This window comes from Mytilus edulis, chromosome 10, assembly GCF_963676685.1.
Source record: "Mytilus edulis chromosome 10, xbMytEdul2.2, whole genome shotgun sequence".
Classification (NCBI taxonomy): domain Eukaryota; kingdom Metazoa; phylum Mollusca; class Bivalvia; order Mytilida; family Mytilidae; genus Mytilus; species Mytilus edulis.
This window is the reverse complement of record NC_092353.1, coordinates 67,441,652-67,454,986: the sequence shown is the minus strand read 5'-3', so window position 1 is coordinate 67,454,986 and position 13,335 is coordinate 67,441,652. Positions and strand designations below refer to the sequence as shown.

The following is a 13,335-nucleotide window of genomic DNA, read 5'->3' as shown; positions in this document are numbered from 1 at the left end:
TTCCTTATTACCAAAACTTCATTAAGACCATCTACATTAATATTATAATTGCCTAAGTGTTTTTTTAAAGACATTAACGGTCGATCGGTGTAATTCGTTGTTGGGACATTATGTATTCGGTAAAAAGTAAATGAGACACTAGTTAATAGTTTCTGATTTAATAGTCATAATAAATTAAAATTTGTTTGACTACCTGAAGTATAAACAATTGAGTGGCATATTAGGTTTCCCAAGGGAGAATATTTTCGGAATATATGGTACATGTAACCTTACATAAATAACTGAAATGTAGCCGCAATTGTTTTACTTTCTATTTTAAGGAATTCAAGTTATATATGAAAAAAAGAAAGCCTTTCAAAAAAAATGAAAGGACCCTCTTTTATTGAATGACCTGTAAAGATGTGCATAACACAAAAAGAAGTTTCAAAATCTTTGCAAAAAATAATAATCATTTATTGCAATCAACCAATATTTATAAAATCATGATAATTTGTTATAGCATTTAATGACGTTTTGTTGATTATTACAATGTATTATCAGTATACTTATGACTATTATACTACTGTATCCAATGTACATTTGTGTTTTTTAACAAAGCCTTAACTTTTTCAAATGATAAGATTAGTTAATATATAACTAACCATTTGATCAGATATATTCCATAGCACTACACCTGTTAATCAAGCTTCTTTGTAAGTAAACAACAACTAAGTAAAATCATTTAACAGTTAAAAGATAAATTATATTCAGATTAATGAAATGCTCTTTACTAATCATAACGGGTTGAAGAACCATATGTATCTGATTACCAAATATCAATATATAAATAGAACTTTTTTTTTGGAAAACAAATGTTGAAATTTACTTTTAAACCCTTTGAAACAAGAATATTGTCGCTGTTTATTGTGATGGTTGAAAGGTTCCTTAAATTTATTTTGTTCATCAATAAAGTCAGTTAAGTTTAAATCAAAGTTTAAGTCAGAGCCAGATAATAAATGAATTTTCTATAGCAGCTTGAAATTAGGCAATTATTTTTCTCAGATTTTCATATGGTTATTGAGGTGTCGCTATATAGAGAAGGTATTCCAAAGAGAAGCATCAAAAAGTGTTTAATGATTTAAACAGTTGTGCAAGGAACGTTGAACGTATACATTTGAACTATTTTACATATTTCAGAAATTATTTGTTTTTAAAGCTGTGAGTAGAAAAATACTATATGTTTTTCAATATTATGTGGCTATTACGATATTGTTCAATATGTTTTTCAAACTTTATTTTATCAGACACACAATGTTAATATAAAACTTGATATTGCTGCAGTTGTTGTGCATTTTGTTTTGGACAATTGTCATTATTTCAATGTGCCAAAAATCGGGTTGAGGGGCACCATTAATGTGAAAAAAGACATATCTAGATGTGTTGGGATCAAACTGTAGGAATCGATGTCATAATGAAATAAGGTTACAATTTTATAGCAACAATCTCTATTTGATATGAAATATTTAATTTTTTTAATCTCCAAATATGTACCAATAACTTTCAAAAGAGAACTGTAGATTTACATGATCTGTTCGTATAGAATATAAGGTAATTTACGAGCTTGCATTTTAAAATATGTTTTTGTTATCTTTGGATTCTTTTAGATGCTAAGCTACTTGTGGAGTTTGGTCAGCATCTTATCGGTATTCAGAATCTGCGGAAGAATGTACTTCATCTTTGACTTTTAAATGATATTGTCATAATAGATAGTCTGTGAATAGTGAAAACGTTTGTACTGAAAATAAATTTAAAGGCAACTGAATATGCTCCAAGGTAAACAAAATTATAATATTTATGTAGATTATAGACCTTATTTTTGTTTTTTTCGTATCCCGAAATGTTCAGCATTTACACATCAGAAACCAGTCGCAGTTAAATGCGACATTTCCACTTTAAATTAAGCATTTTTATGATCTAAATTAGGTCGTTCCAAAAATCACAGGAAAGATCTATAAAATAATAGATATTTCTTTGATATTTGGTACATGATATCGAACAGTTAATACATATTCTGACACTGTTTAACCCAACAGTTATCCTTGTAAGAGGTATGTCCAAAATTATTGGTGTTTTGTGGGGGGTGGATCGGTATTTCTTTGCAACTTTAAAAGAAATCAATACATTAATTTTTCGAGTTGCTCGATATATTCTCAAGTTGTCGAAAAAACGAAGCGATCTGGTAACTCCACATAAGTTATTTCCCCTTAAGTACAGTACTACCTGTGACTTTATCTTGCTAATGGTGGCAATAAAAACTAGGTTCACCATGATGGTTCTATAAGTCCATCATTATACCCCCTTTTGCTTAATGTATACACAAGGTATTAATCAAAAACTAGTCAAGTATAAAGGGAAACAACCATGACTGCATTAAAGTGTTAAAATTATTCAACTTACTTGTTAACTGTCTCAGGTAAAAATATGTGTTTGTCAAATTTAATTACTAAGATTCTGACTAGAAATTCAAAAATTAAATGAAATAAGAAATTGAACATATAGGTTAATAACATTTGTTTTGAATAAAATGTCTTATGACTGTTTGCTTTGATGGTATACCTTTTAAATAATTTTATTAATTTATAAGTATTTTTTTACATATATTGTTTTTGCAAGTGAACAATTACTGAATGTCATCTTCGAATATGATGCAAACTTTCATAATGCCTGCCTTTTTCTATTGAAAAGGTGTTTCTCAAATAAATTTTCTAAATTCAAAATTTTACTGATCTCCATTTAACAATTGTTTAACAAATATTTTAAGATTGTCCTTAGAAATTACTCTGGATAAAATTTCGGTAATTCATTATTTCTCTTTTATATGAATAAATCAAAATATTACTTACATTAAAATTTGATATTGTTATTCTCATATAGACATATTATAATTAGTTTTAGTTTTCAGTTGTTATAATAAAGGTTTATTCTATTTTCTAACCTGAAACAATAATGTATCATCACGACATAGAAAGACACACTTTAATGACACACGTCACTGATGAGTCTTATGTAGACGAAACAGGCGTCTGGCGTACTAAATTATAATCCTGGTACTTTAATAACTATTTAATAACTTGATGACTTGACTCTATCAAACAGACATATTAAGAAAAACAATTGAACATACTCTTCACAAAAGAAATATATATACTTCGAATTCTTATATTTGGGGGCAAACGTCAATTTTTGTTATTGTTTAAGGTGAAATATGGTAATGGAAAGCATATGCTGTATTTTTTAACCAGAAAGTATCACGCCTGTTCATTTAAAAAATATTAACCCACCACTTATCCGTTATTCCCAAAATCAAAATCAAAATTACTTACTTGCAAAGTTGTGTTTTAAAAAGCCTAAAATGTGTATGACATTCAGTTTTTACTCGACATTGTTCTTTTTTTTTAAATTATTAGATTCTTGAATTTCTTGAAAAAAACTCTCGGCTGAAGGGAAGTGATAAAAAAAAGTTTGATTAAACTGTAACTTTCATTAACTGGTATAAGTACACAAGATGTATGATTATTGCAAATGAGACAACTCTCCACAACAGACCAAATGAAACAGAAATTAACAACTATAAGTTACCGTACGGCCTTTAACAATGAGCAAATCCCATACCACATGATCAGCTATAAAAGACCCCGAAATGACGATGTGAAAGTATTCATACAAGAAAGTTAACAGCCTAAATGTACGAAAAACAAATATGTAACACTTAAACAAACGATTACCACTGAATTACAAGCTCCTGACTTAGGACAAGCACATACATACAGTATGTGACTTGGTTAAACATGAAAGCGTGATCCCAACTCACTCCTTATATGTAGTCTTGTCTTTTGTTTTTTGCTAATATGCTTTGTCTTTATGCCTTTATTTTGCTTCTTTGTTTCATATTTGTAATATATTTGTTTGTTTTTATAGTTATAAAGACTATGACACAATGTTGACTGTTGTACCACTATTTTTGACATTTTACCTATTTTAATAAAAGTCTGTACCAAGTCGGGAATAGGACAGTTGATATCCATTCGTTTGATGTATTTTATCTTTTGATTTTGCCATTTGATTAGAGACATTCAGTTTTGAATTTTAATCGTAGATCAATATTTTTGCGATTTCATTTTTTTCACGTACAGATAGATGTAAAAAATTTATTGTAGGCGATAAATTGAACAAAAACCCTACAATTACTATTAATAATGTTGTTGTAATATCAACTTAAAAATAGAAATAAAGACAACTTCAAATCAATTCGAAGTTCTCACATATTTACATTTGAATTGACGTCTCTACTAAATGTGAAAGTCTAAATCAATTAAAGTAATATAATTTTTTTCAGGTAGATGAATCCTGTACAAAACCAACGGATTTTTCAGCCACTTCAAGGAAGAACATCATTTTGGTTGATATGTGTTCAAATGAGTAATGATTAGCAGTTATTCGGCTGTACTGTGATATCTTTGACCTGAACAATCACTTCTGACATTGTTTGTATCAATTTTAGCTATGAAAAACATGAAGAATTTAATGAGGACTTAGTGTCATGTACCTAGTCATAGTGTCTTTGATAAATGATACTTTTGCAGTAAGATATTTACAATGTATATATGATTGGTTTCTAAAAGTTAAACACTTTTAAAGCTAGTCTTTTTCCTTTTTTTTCTTTTTTTTTTTGAAGTTGAAATGTATTTATTATCCAGAATGGCATTACACTGTTACAGGCACTTGCTCAGCATATGACATGATAAGAAACATACATTTTGTATGAACCTGTCCTAAGTCAGGAGCCGGTGATTCAGCGGTTGCCTTTTGTTGCCTAGCATTGTATTTGGTTTTCATTCATTAATGAACATAAATAAGCCCGGTATTTTTTTTTTGTTTGAATCGGTTTAAATTTGTTAATTTGAGGCCTTTTATGATAATTTGAGGCATAAACTATGCGGTAAGTATGTTGCTCAAGAATAAGGACTGTACAGTGTCGTATATCTGCTTGCATATATGCATATCGTTTCTAGTGGATTCAATGGCAATCATTTCAGTGTTAACTTACATAAAATTCTCCTGAAACTTTGACACTATTAGGACCCAATAAGAGATCAAGACAAACATTATATACATGTTAGACTTTTGAGAATGAAATACAAATATCTTAAACTAAGAAAGCACTCATATCAATGAAGCAAAATAATAGTTTCTCGGACTATAAAAGCTTGCACATGAAAAAATATTATTGAAAACCATGAACAAGTCCAAAGCTTCCACTTTTGGTTGAAATCTTTTTTCACGATGTTGTCATTAACACATTGTAAGCAGTCACAAAATACAGGGCTCATAAAGCAGTCATTGGACACAAACATAATTCCTTTTAATTTATTTTTTACTGTACGTTTTTTTGAATTTTTCATTATTTGTTTGTATTCAGATGAAAGCTAAATCTTCAATTATACTGTTCTAAACATCCTTTTTAGTAGAAATGAGTGACTTTGTCAGGTACATAAATGTGGATGTCCTCTTCTTGTGAGCTCTCTGGAATCATCTATACCGATGTCCTTATGAGTTGGTTACCAGGAGAAAATAAGACGATAGGTTTTACAGATTTTTTTTGATTTTTTTGGAGGGTAACAGTCAAACTGTATGCAAAATCTAATTAGAAAGAGCAGGCAAAATTTAGTTCACCCAACCCTTGCTATTGTTTCAAAATGTGAAATAAAACAAAATATAATCTGGACATTCATGCTTTATTAAACAAAGTGAGTAAAGGTTGTATCAAGGTCAAATGGAAGAAGTCATTGTTAAATTCTATACGCCATTTGCATTCAAATTTAAATCATTGCTTTACCTATGTTTTCTAAGTGTAAATACAGCAAAAAATCTGATACAGTGCTTGGTTGTTCGTATAGTAACATGTTTCCTAGTGAACAATATTTTACATGATAATTCAAAATATAAAACAAAAGCAATAATTCTGTTTTTCCTTCATACAAAATATCAAATTCATTTAAATAAACTGAAGATTATTAATTTGGCATCTTTAACTTGGTAGCTTTACGCATGATGAATACAAAAAATAGACCTTTTTAATCTCTAGTCAATCATTAGTAAATTGACCAAACACATGTTCTTTTATTTGTCTTTATTAATAATCCTTTTACTGTTAAGTCTGTGTTAGATATCCATTTGACGTGACTCTGTGCTTATGTATCCTGTCATACTTTGAACCACACAATTATTTTATTTATCATTATTACTTTTATACTTGTTTGGCTTTATATATATTTCGATTTGAGCGTCACTGATGAGTCTTGTGTAGATAACTATTACTGTTAAGTCTGTTTTTGTGATATATATTTTACGTGAATCTGTATTTATGTATCCCTTCATACTTTGGGAGACAAAATTGTTTTATGTCTACATATGCGAATTTCAAACGAGCAATTTTACAACAGTACATTGATAAATAAAATCGTATAATATAAGCAAAATGAGGATGTTAAATTTGATGTATGCCTTTTTAGCTCACCTGGCCCGAAGGGCCAAGTGAGCTTTTCCCATCACTTGGCGTCCGTCGTCCGTCGTCGTCCGTCGTCGTCCGTCGTCGTTAACTTTTACAAAAATCTTCTCCTCTGAAACTACTGGGCCAAATCAAACCAAACTTGACCACAATCATCATTGGGGTATCTAGTTTAAAAAATGTGTGGCGTGACCCGGTCAACCAACCAAGATGGCCGCCACGGCTAAAAATAGAACATAGGGGTAAAATGCAGTTTTTGGCTTATAACTCAAAAACCAAAGCATTTAGAGCAAATCTGACAGGGGTAAAAATGTTTATCAGGTCAAGATCTATCTGCCCTGAAATTTTCAGATGAATCGGTCAATCGGTTGTTGGGTTGCTGCCCCTGAATTGGTAATTTTGAGGAAATTTTGCTGTTTTTGGTTATTATCTTGAATATTATTATAGATAGAGATAAACTGTAAACAGCAATAATGTTCAGCAAAGTAAGATCTACAAATAAGTCAACATGACCTAAATGGTCAGTTGACCCGTTTAGGAGTTATTGCCCTTTATAGTCAATTTTTAACCATTTTTCGTTAATTAAAGTAATCTTTTACAAAAATCTTCTTCTCTGAAAATACTGGGCCAAATTAATCCAAACTTGGCCACAATCATCTTTGGGGTATCTAGTTTAAAAAATGTGTGGCGTGACCTGGTCAACCAACCAAGATGGCCGCCACGGCTAAAAATAGAACAAAGCGGTAAAATGCAGTTTTTGGCTTATAACTCAAAAACCAAAGCATTTTGAGGAAATCTGACGGGATAAAAATGTTTATCAGGTCAAGATCTATCTGCCCTGAAATTTTTAGATGAATCAGTCAATCGGTTGTTGGGTTACTGCCCCTGAATTGGTAATTTTGAGGAAATTTTGCTGTTTTTGGTTATTATCTTGAATATTATTATAGATAGAGATAAACTATAAACAGCAATAATGTTCAGCAAAGTAAGATCTACAAATAAGTCAACATGACCAAAATGGTCAGTTCACCCGTTTAGGAGTTATTGCCCTTTATAGTCAATTTTAACCATTTTTCATAAATTAAATTAATCTTTTACAAAAAATCTTCTCCTCTGAAACTACTGGGCCAAATTAATCCAAACTTGGCCACAATCATCTTTGGGGTATCTAGTTTAAAAAATGTGTGGCGTGACCTGGTCAACCAACCAAGATGGCCGCCACCGCTAAAAATAGAACATAGGGGTAAAATGCAGTTTTTGGCTTATAACTAAAACCAAAGCATTTTGAGGAAATCTGACATGGGATAAAAATGTTTATCAGGTCAAGATCTATCTGCCCTGAAATTTTCAGATGAATCGGTCAATCGGTTGTTGGGTTGCTGCCCCTGAATTGGTAATTTTGAGGAAATTTTGCTGTTTTTGGTTATTATCTTGAATACTATTATAGATAGAGATAAATTGTAAACAGCAATAATGTTTAGCAAAGTAAGATCTACAAATAAGTCAACATGACCAAAATGGTCAGTTGACCCCTTTAGGAGTTATTGCCCTTTATAGTCAATCTTTAACCATTTTTCATAAATCTAAGTAATCTTTTACAAAATCTCCACTGAAACTACTAGGCCACAATCATCTTTGGGGTATCTAGTTTGAAAAATGTGTCCGATGACCTGGCCATTCAACCAAGATGGCCGCCACGGCTAAAAATAGAACATAGGGGTAAAATGCAGTTTTTGGCTTATAACTATGAATTCAAAGCATCTAGAGCAAATCTGACAAGAAGTTAAATTGTTAATCAAGTCAATATCTATCTGCCCTGAATTTTTCAGATGAATTGGACAACTGGTTGTTGGGTTGCTGCCCTCCAATTGGTAATTTTTAAAGAAATTTTGCCGTTTTTGGTTATCTTGAATACTATTATAGATAGCGATAAACTGTAAACAGCAATAATGTTCAGCAAAGTAAGATCTACAAATAAGTCAACATGACCTAAATGGTCAATTGACCCCTTAAGGAGTTATTGCCCTTTATAGTCAATTTTTAACAATTTTCATTAATTTGGTAAATATATGTAATTTAAATTTTTACCAAATATAGTTCTCTGTTACTAATGGGCAAAGTTCATTATAGATATAATTGTAAGAAGCAAAATCGTCCAGTAAAGTAAGAACTTCAAACACATCACCATCACCAAAATACAATTTTGTCATGAATCCATTTGTGTCCTTTGTTTAATATGCACATAGACCAAGGTGAGCGACACAGGCTCTTTAGAGCCTCTAGTTGTGCTTCTTCGTTACATTTGTTTGTTTTTATACTGATTAAGACCGTGTTCACATTTAACTAAATTTGGTGTTGTGTTAGTGTAACTCACACGTAAACTGAACACAATTGCGTTCCCATTGATAAACATCAATGTTTACATGTAGTTAAAATCAAGTTTTGTCTACACAGAGTCAATATTCAATGTAGGCCTTGTGTAGGTTAAAGTATTGACTACTATTCTTTCTACAGTTAAAGATGGGCTTTAAAAATATTGTTAGGAGATATATTCTACCAGTGGTGTTAACCAGATGTGGATTCTCAAAAATTCGAAAGATCTACTGCTTAACCTTCGATCACAATCTTTACAACTTTGCAGCAACATAAAAACTTTTGATTTTTTCTACGCTATATACTACTATTCCCCATGCTCAGTTGAAAGATCGACTTCACCATCTCATAAAACAGAGCTTTTTCTATAAAAATGGGAATCGTAGATACAAATTTCTTGTTTTGGGATACAATAATTCATATTTTGTGAAGAATCACACTGAATCTTCCAGAAAATATACTGAAGATGATATTATTAAAATGCTGGACTTTTTGATCGACAATATATGTGTTGAGATTGGAGGATTTATATTTCAACAGACAGTCGGTATTCCAATGGGTACTAATTGTGCACCCCTGCTGGCTGATTTGTTTTTGTATTCGTATGAAGCAGAATTTATTCAGAACCTTCTAAAAGACAAAAAGAAAAAAACACCTTGCGAAATTCTTTAATTTTACTTTCTGATATATTGATGATGTTTTATCATTGAACAACCCATACTTCAGCCAATACTTACATCTCATATATCCCAGTGAACTTGAAATTAAGTATACTACTGATACTAGAAGGACTGCTTCATACCTTGATCTTTTCCTCAATATTGACGTAGATGGACGACTTCACACGAAAATCTATGATAAACGGGACGATTTTAACTTCCCAATTATCAATTTCCCATTTATCAGCAGTAACATACCCTCTGCCCCTTCGAATGGTGTTTACATATCACAATTGATACGTTATTCACGTGCTTGTTCACACTATACGGACTTCATATACAGGAGTGTGCTCCTTACGCAGAAACTGCTCCAACAAAGTTATGAGGAGGACAGATTAAAATTGACACTCCGTAAATTTTATGGACACCATCACGAATTGGTGGATCCATATGTTGTCTCTTTAACCAAACTAGCTAAGGACATTTTTACCACATGGTAGATTGTGGTTTGTCATTATGTCGTCTAATCTTTTAATTACCAAACGTGACTTATTCCCGATTGTGACTGTTTTGCTGAATGTGAATTCGCATTACTATAAGACGTGTTTCTGTACTTGTTTATCCCAAATTCATGTATTTAGTTTACATGTTTAATGTTATATTTGTAATTCTCATCGGATTTTGTCAAATGTGTTGACGTCTTTTTATTATATTTATGTGTTACGGATAGAAAATTTAATCACCGCCTTTATTAATTATATTAAATTTTGTACGATTATTTACGTTTGAAGTTGGATTCATAACAAACTGGACATATATATATTACAGTTAATTGCTATTAATAAGTATTGCAATATGCATTTTGTTTAAATGAATTATCAGTATTTAGTTCTAAAACAATCTTAAATAAATCCTAATTCTTTCTCACTTTTGAATGATAGTTTTTCATATGTGACGTCATGCTGTTTCTAAATTTCATAAATTCAAATGTGGCATAACGTTTGTGCCTTTTCGCCATCGTATGTGACGTCACATTTTTTTAATTACGTTGACGCCTGGACTGATTCGGGTGTGTCTATTCTGTGATAAACTTAGCATTATGTATTCGGGTTTAGTTTTCTGTAATTAGTTAATACTTCGGTTTCATTATGTATATCTCTTTCATATTCATTTGTTAAAATTTACTGTTTGCAATAGCATGAATTGTTCTATATAATAAGGATGTTCTTATCCCGTGCATAAAAACAATGCCGTATTTGGCAAAACCTTTTCAACTTTTGATCTTCAGTGCTGTACAACTTTGTACCTTTTTCACTTTCGATCTTTTATATCTGGGCGTTATGTATTCGGGTTTAGTTTTCTGTAATTAGTTAATACTTCAGTTTCTTTATGTATATCTCTTTCATATTCATTTGATAAAATTTACTGTTTGCAATAGCATGAATTGTTCTATATAATAAGAATGTTCTTATCCCGGGCATAAAAACAATGCCGTATTTGGCAAAACCTTTTCAACTTTTGATCTTCAGTGCTTTATAAGTTTGTACTTTTTTCACTTTCGATCTTTTATATCTGGGTGTCACTGGTGAGTCTTGTGTGAACAAGGCGCGTTTTTGGCGTATTGAATTTTAAACCTGATGCTTTTTGTTATCTATTAATCATGTTTTTCTTTGTCTAATGTGTTCTCCTATTTATTTGTATTGTAGTCCTGTAATATTATGTTGTCATTTCAATGTTATATTTAACTTTGCCATTAAAGTGCGAGATTTGGCATGCCACAAAACCAGGTTCAACCCACCACTTTTATTCCCCTTTAAAAGTGTCCTGTACCAAGTCAGGAAGATGGCCATTGTTATATTATTGTTCGTTTCTGTGTGTGTTGTATTTTAACGTTGAGTCGCTTGTGTTTTTTTCTTATTTTTGAGATATTGAGATAAGACGTGGCACGGTACTTGTCTATCCTAAATTCATGTATTTGGTTTTCATGTTATATTTGTTATTCTCGTGGTGTTTTGTCTGATGCTTGGTCCGTTTCTGTGTGTGTTGCGTTTCGGTGTTTTGTCGTTGTTCTCCTCTTATATTTAATGCGTTTCCCTCGGTTTTAGTTTGTTCCCCCGATTTTGTTTTTTGTCCATGGATTTATGAGTTTTGAACAGCGGTATACTACTGTTGCCTTTATTTAAGTGTACACAAAACTAGGCATTTAGAACATTAGTTTTACCGTATATATTTAAGGAAGAAACAATTTTTGAACAAAATTGATATGTATAACAATTATTAATAAAGTTCTTTACAAAAATATTTGTCTAATCTTGATATATTTATTTGTTTAAAAAAAAAACTTAACGTAGCTTTGTTAACCCATTATTAACACTCAAAACAGCATCATTGCTGAACACATAATTCATTTGAAAAAGGTATTCCCGAATCGACTTGACGTATACAGAAATATTTGCCACTGGTCTTTACTCAAAGAACGAATCACTAATAAATGCATTACTAAAAAAACAGTGTGAGGTAAATGTACTGTTTGTCTAGTATCTCAGATCCGTTAAATTACACTTAATTTTTTTTTAAATATTACCCCCATCCTTAGAGAAGAAATACCGAGTAAAAGAAACGGAAAAGATAGAAATGTAGTGATCTCTAATATCTCAATCCTTTTCCTCATCTGTAAGCACGCTGCTACAGCCTACGTTTTCTAATGCGTAATCGAGACATCTTTAGTGTCTTTAAACTACTGCAAATCATTAAATTGCTTTCATAAAGGAGCAACCACTTAATTTCAAATTGGGGGGAGGGGTATTTTTATTCTTTTTCGCGCGAATGTTTTATTCCGTTTTTATTTTTTTCGATGCTGATAATCAAATATTTTTTTTCAATATTTAGCACTAAAATGGACAGGGAAACTCTTGATTCAGAATAAATTATTTTATCATCTGTATGACCAATATTTTTTTTCTCCAATTGGCAAACGAAATATTTCCATCCCCACTTTTGAAAGTCAAAAAATATAAATGGAAGTTTTTAACTACATTGACTGGCTATACAGCCCTTGCATGGTCGGTCCTGGCTTACGCCATTTTGGGCATTAAATAATTTATTTATTACCATGTGGTACAATGTAATTGACATAATTTAGAAGTCAAATAGTTGTTCCCTTACTGCTATACAAGCTGTCCGAAATATTTGCATTCGGTTCTACGAATGAACATTTAAATGACATATAGTTTACTAGTGTGAACAAATCTTATGTACAGGTAATTAAACAAGGTGTAAAGATGTGAACAAATTTAATGTGGAACTAGTGTCCATCACATTAAACTAATTGTAAACATGTTTACTGTACATGACGTTTGGTGTGAACACGGCCTAAGATAATAACACAATGTTGACTGGTGTACCCCTATTTTTGACACATTTTTACCTATTGTGTCTGTTTGTTTTGTTCACGCATCATTGACAATATAATGGAATTTGACGCGACTGTCATACAAGTGAGATGTTTAGCTAGCTATAAAACCAGGTTCAATCCACCATTTTCTGTACCAAATCAGGAATATGACCGTTGTTATCCATTCTTTTAATGTGTTCGAACTTTTAATTTTGCCATTTGATTGGGGACTTTCCTTTTCGAATTTTCCTCAGAGTTCAGTATTTTTGTGATTTTTCTTTTTACAACATGTGTAAACATTTGATAGCAGCAAGTTTTGACGGCAATAACCTTGGTCAAACATTCTAATATAAACAGGTAAA

The 13,335-nt window shown here is 31.2% G+C and overlaps 1 protein-coding gene across 1 annotated transcript in view; it reads left to right on the top strand.

The window, feature by feature from the left end:
• LOC139491728 (uncharacterized) overlaps window positions 1-6,518 on the top strand; it is a 40,177-nt gene extending 33,659 nt beyond the window's left edge. Inside the window, exons 10-11 of the mRNA XM_071279559.1 lie at window positions 1,644-1,812; window positions 4,376-6,518. The gene's annotated coding sequence lies outside the window, so the exon portion shown is untranslated. The remainder of the gene's footprint in view (window positions 1-1,643; window positions 1,813-4,375) is intronic.
• The last annotated feature ends 6,817 nt before the right edge of the window (window positions 6,519-13,335 follow it).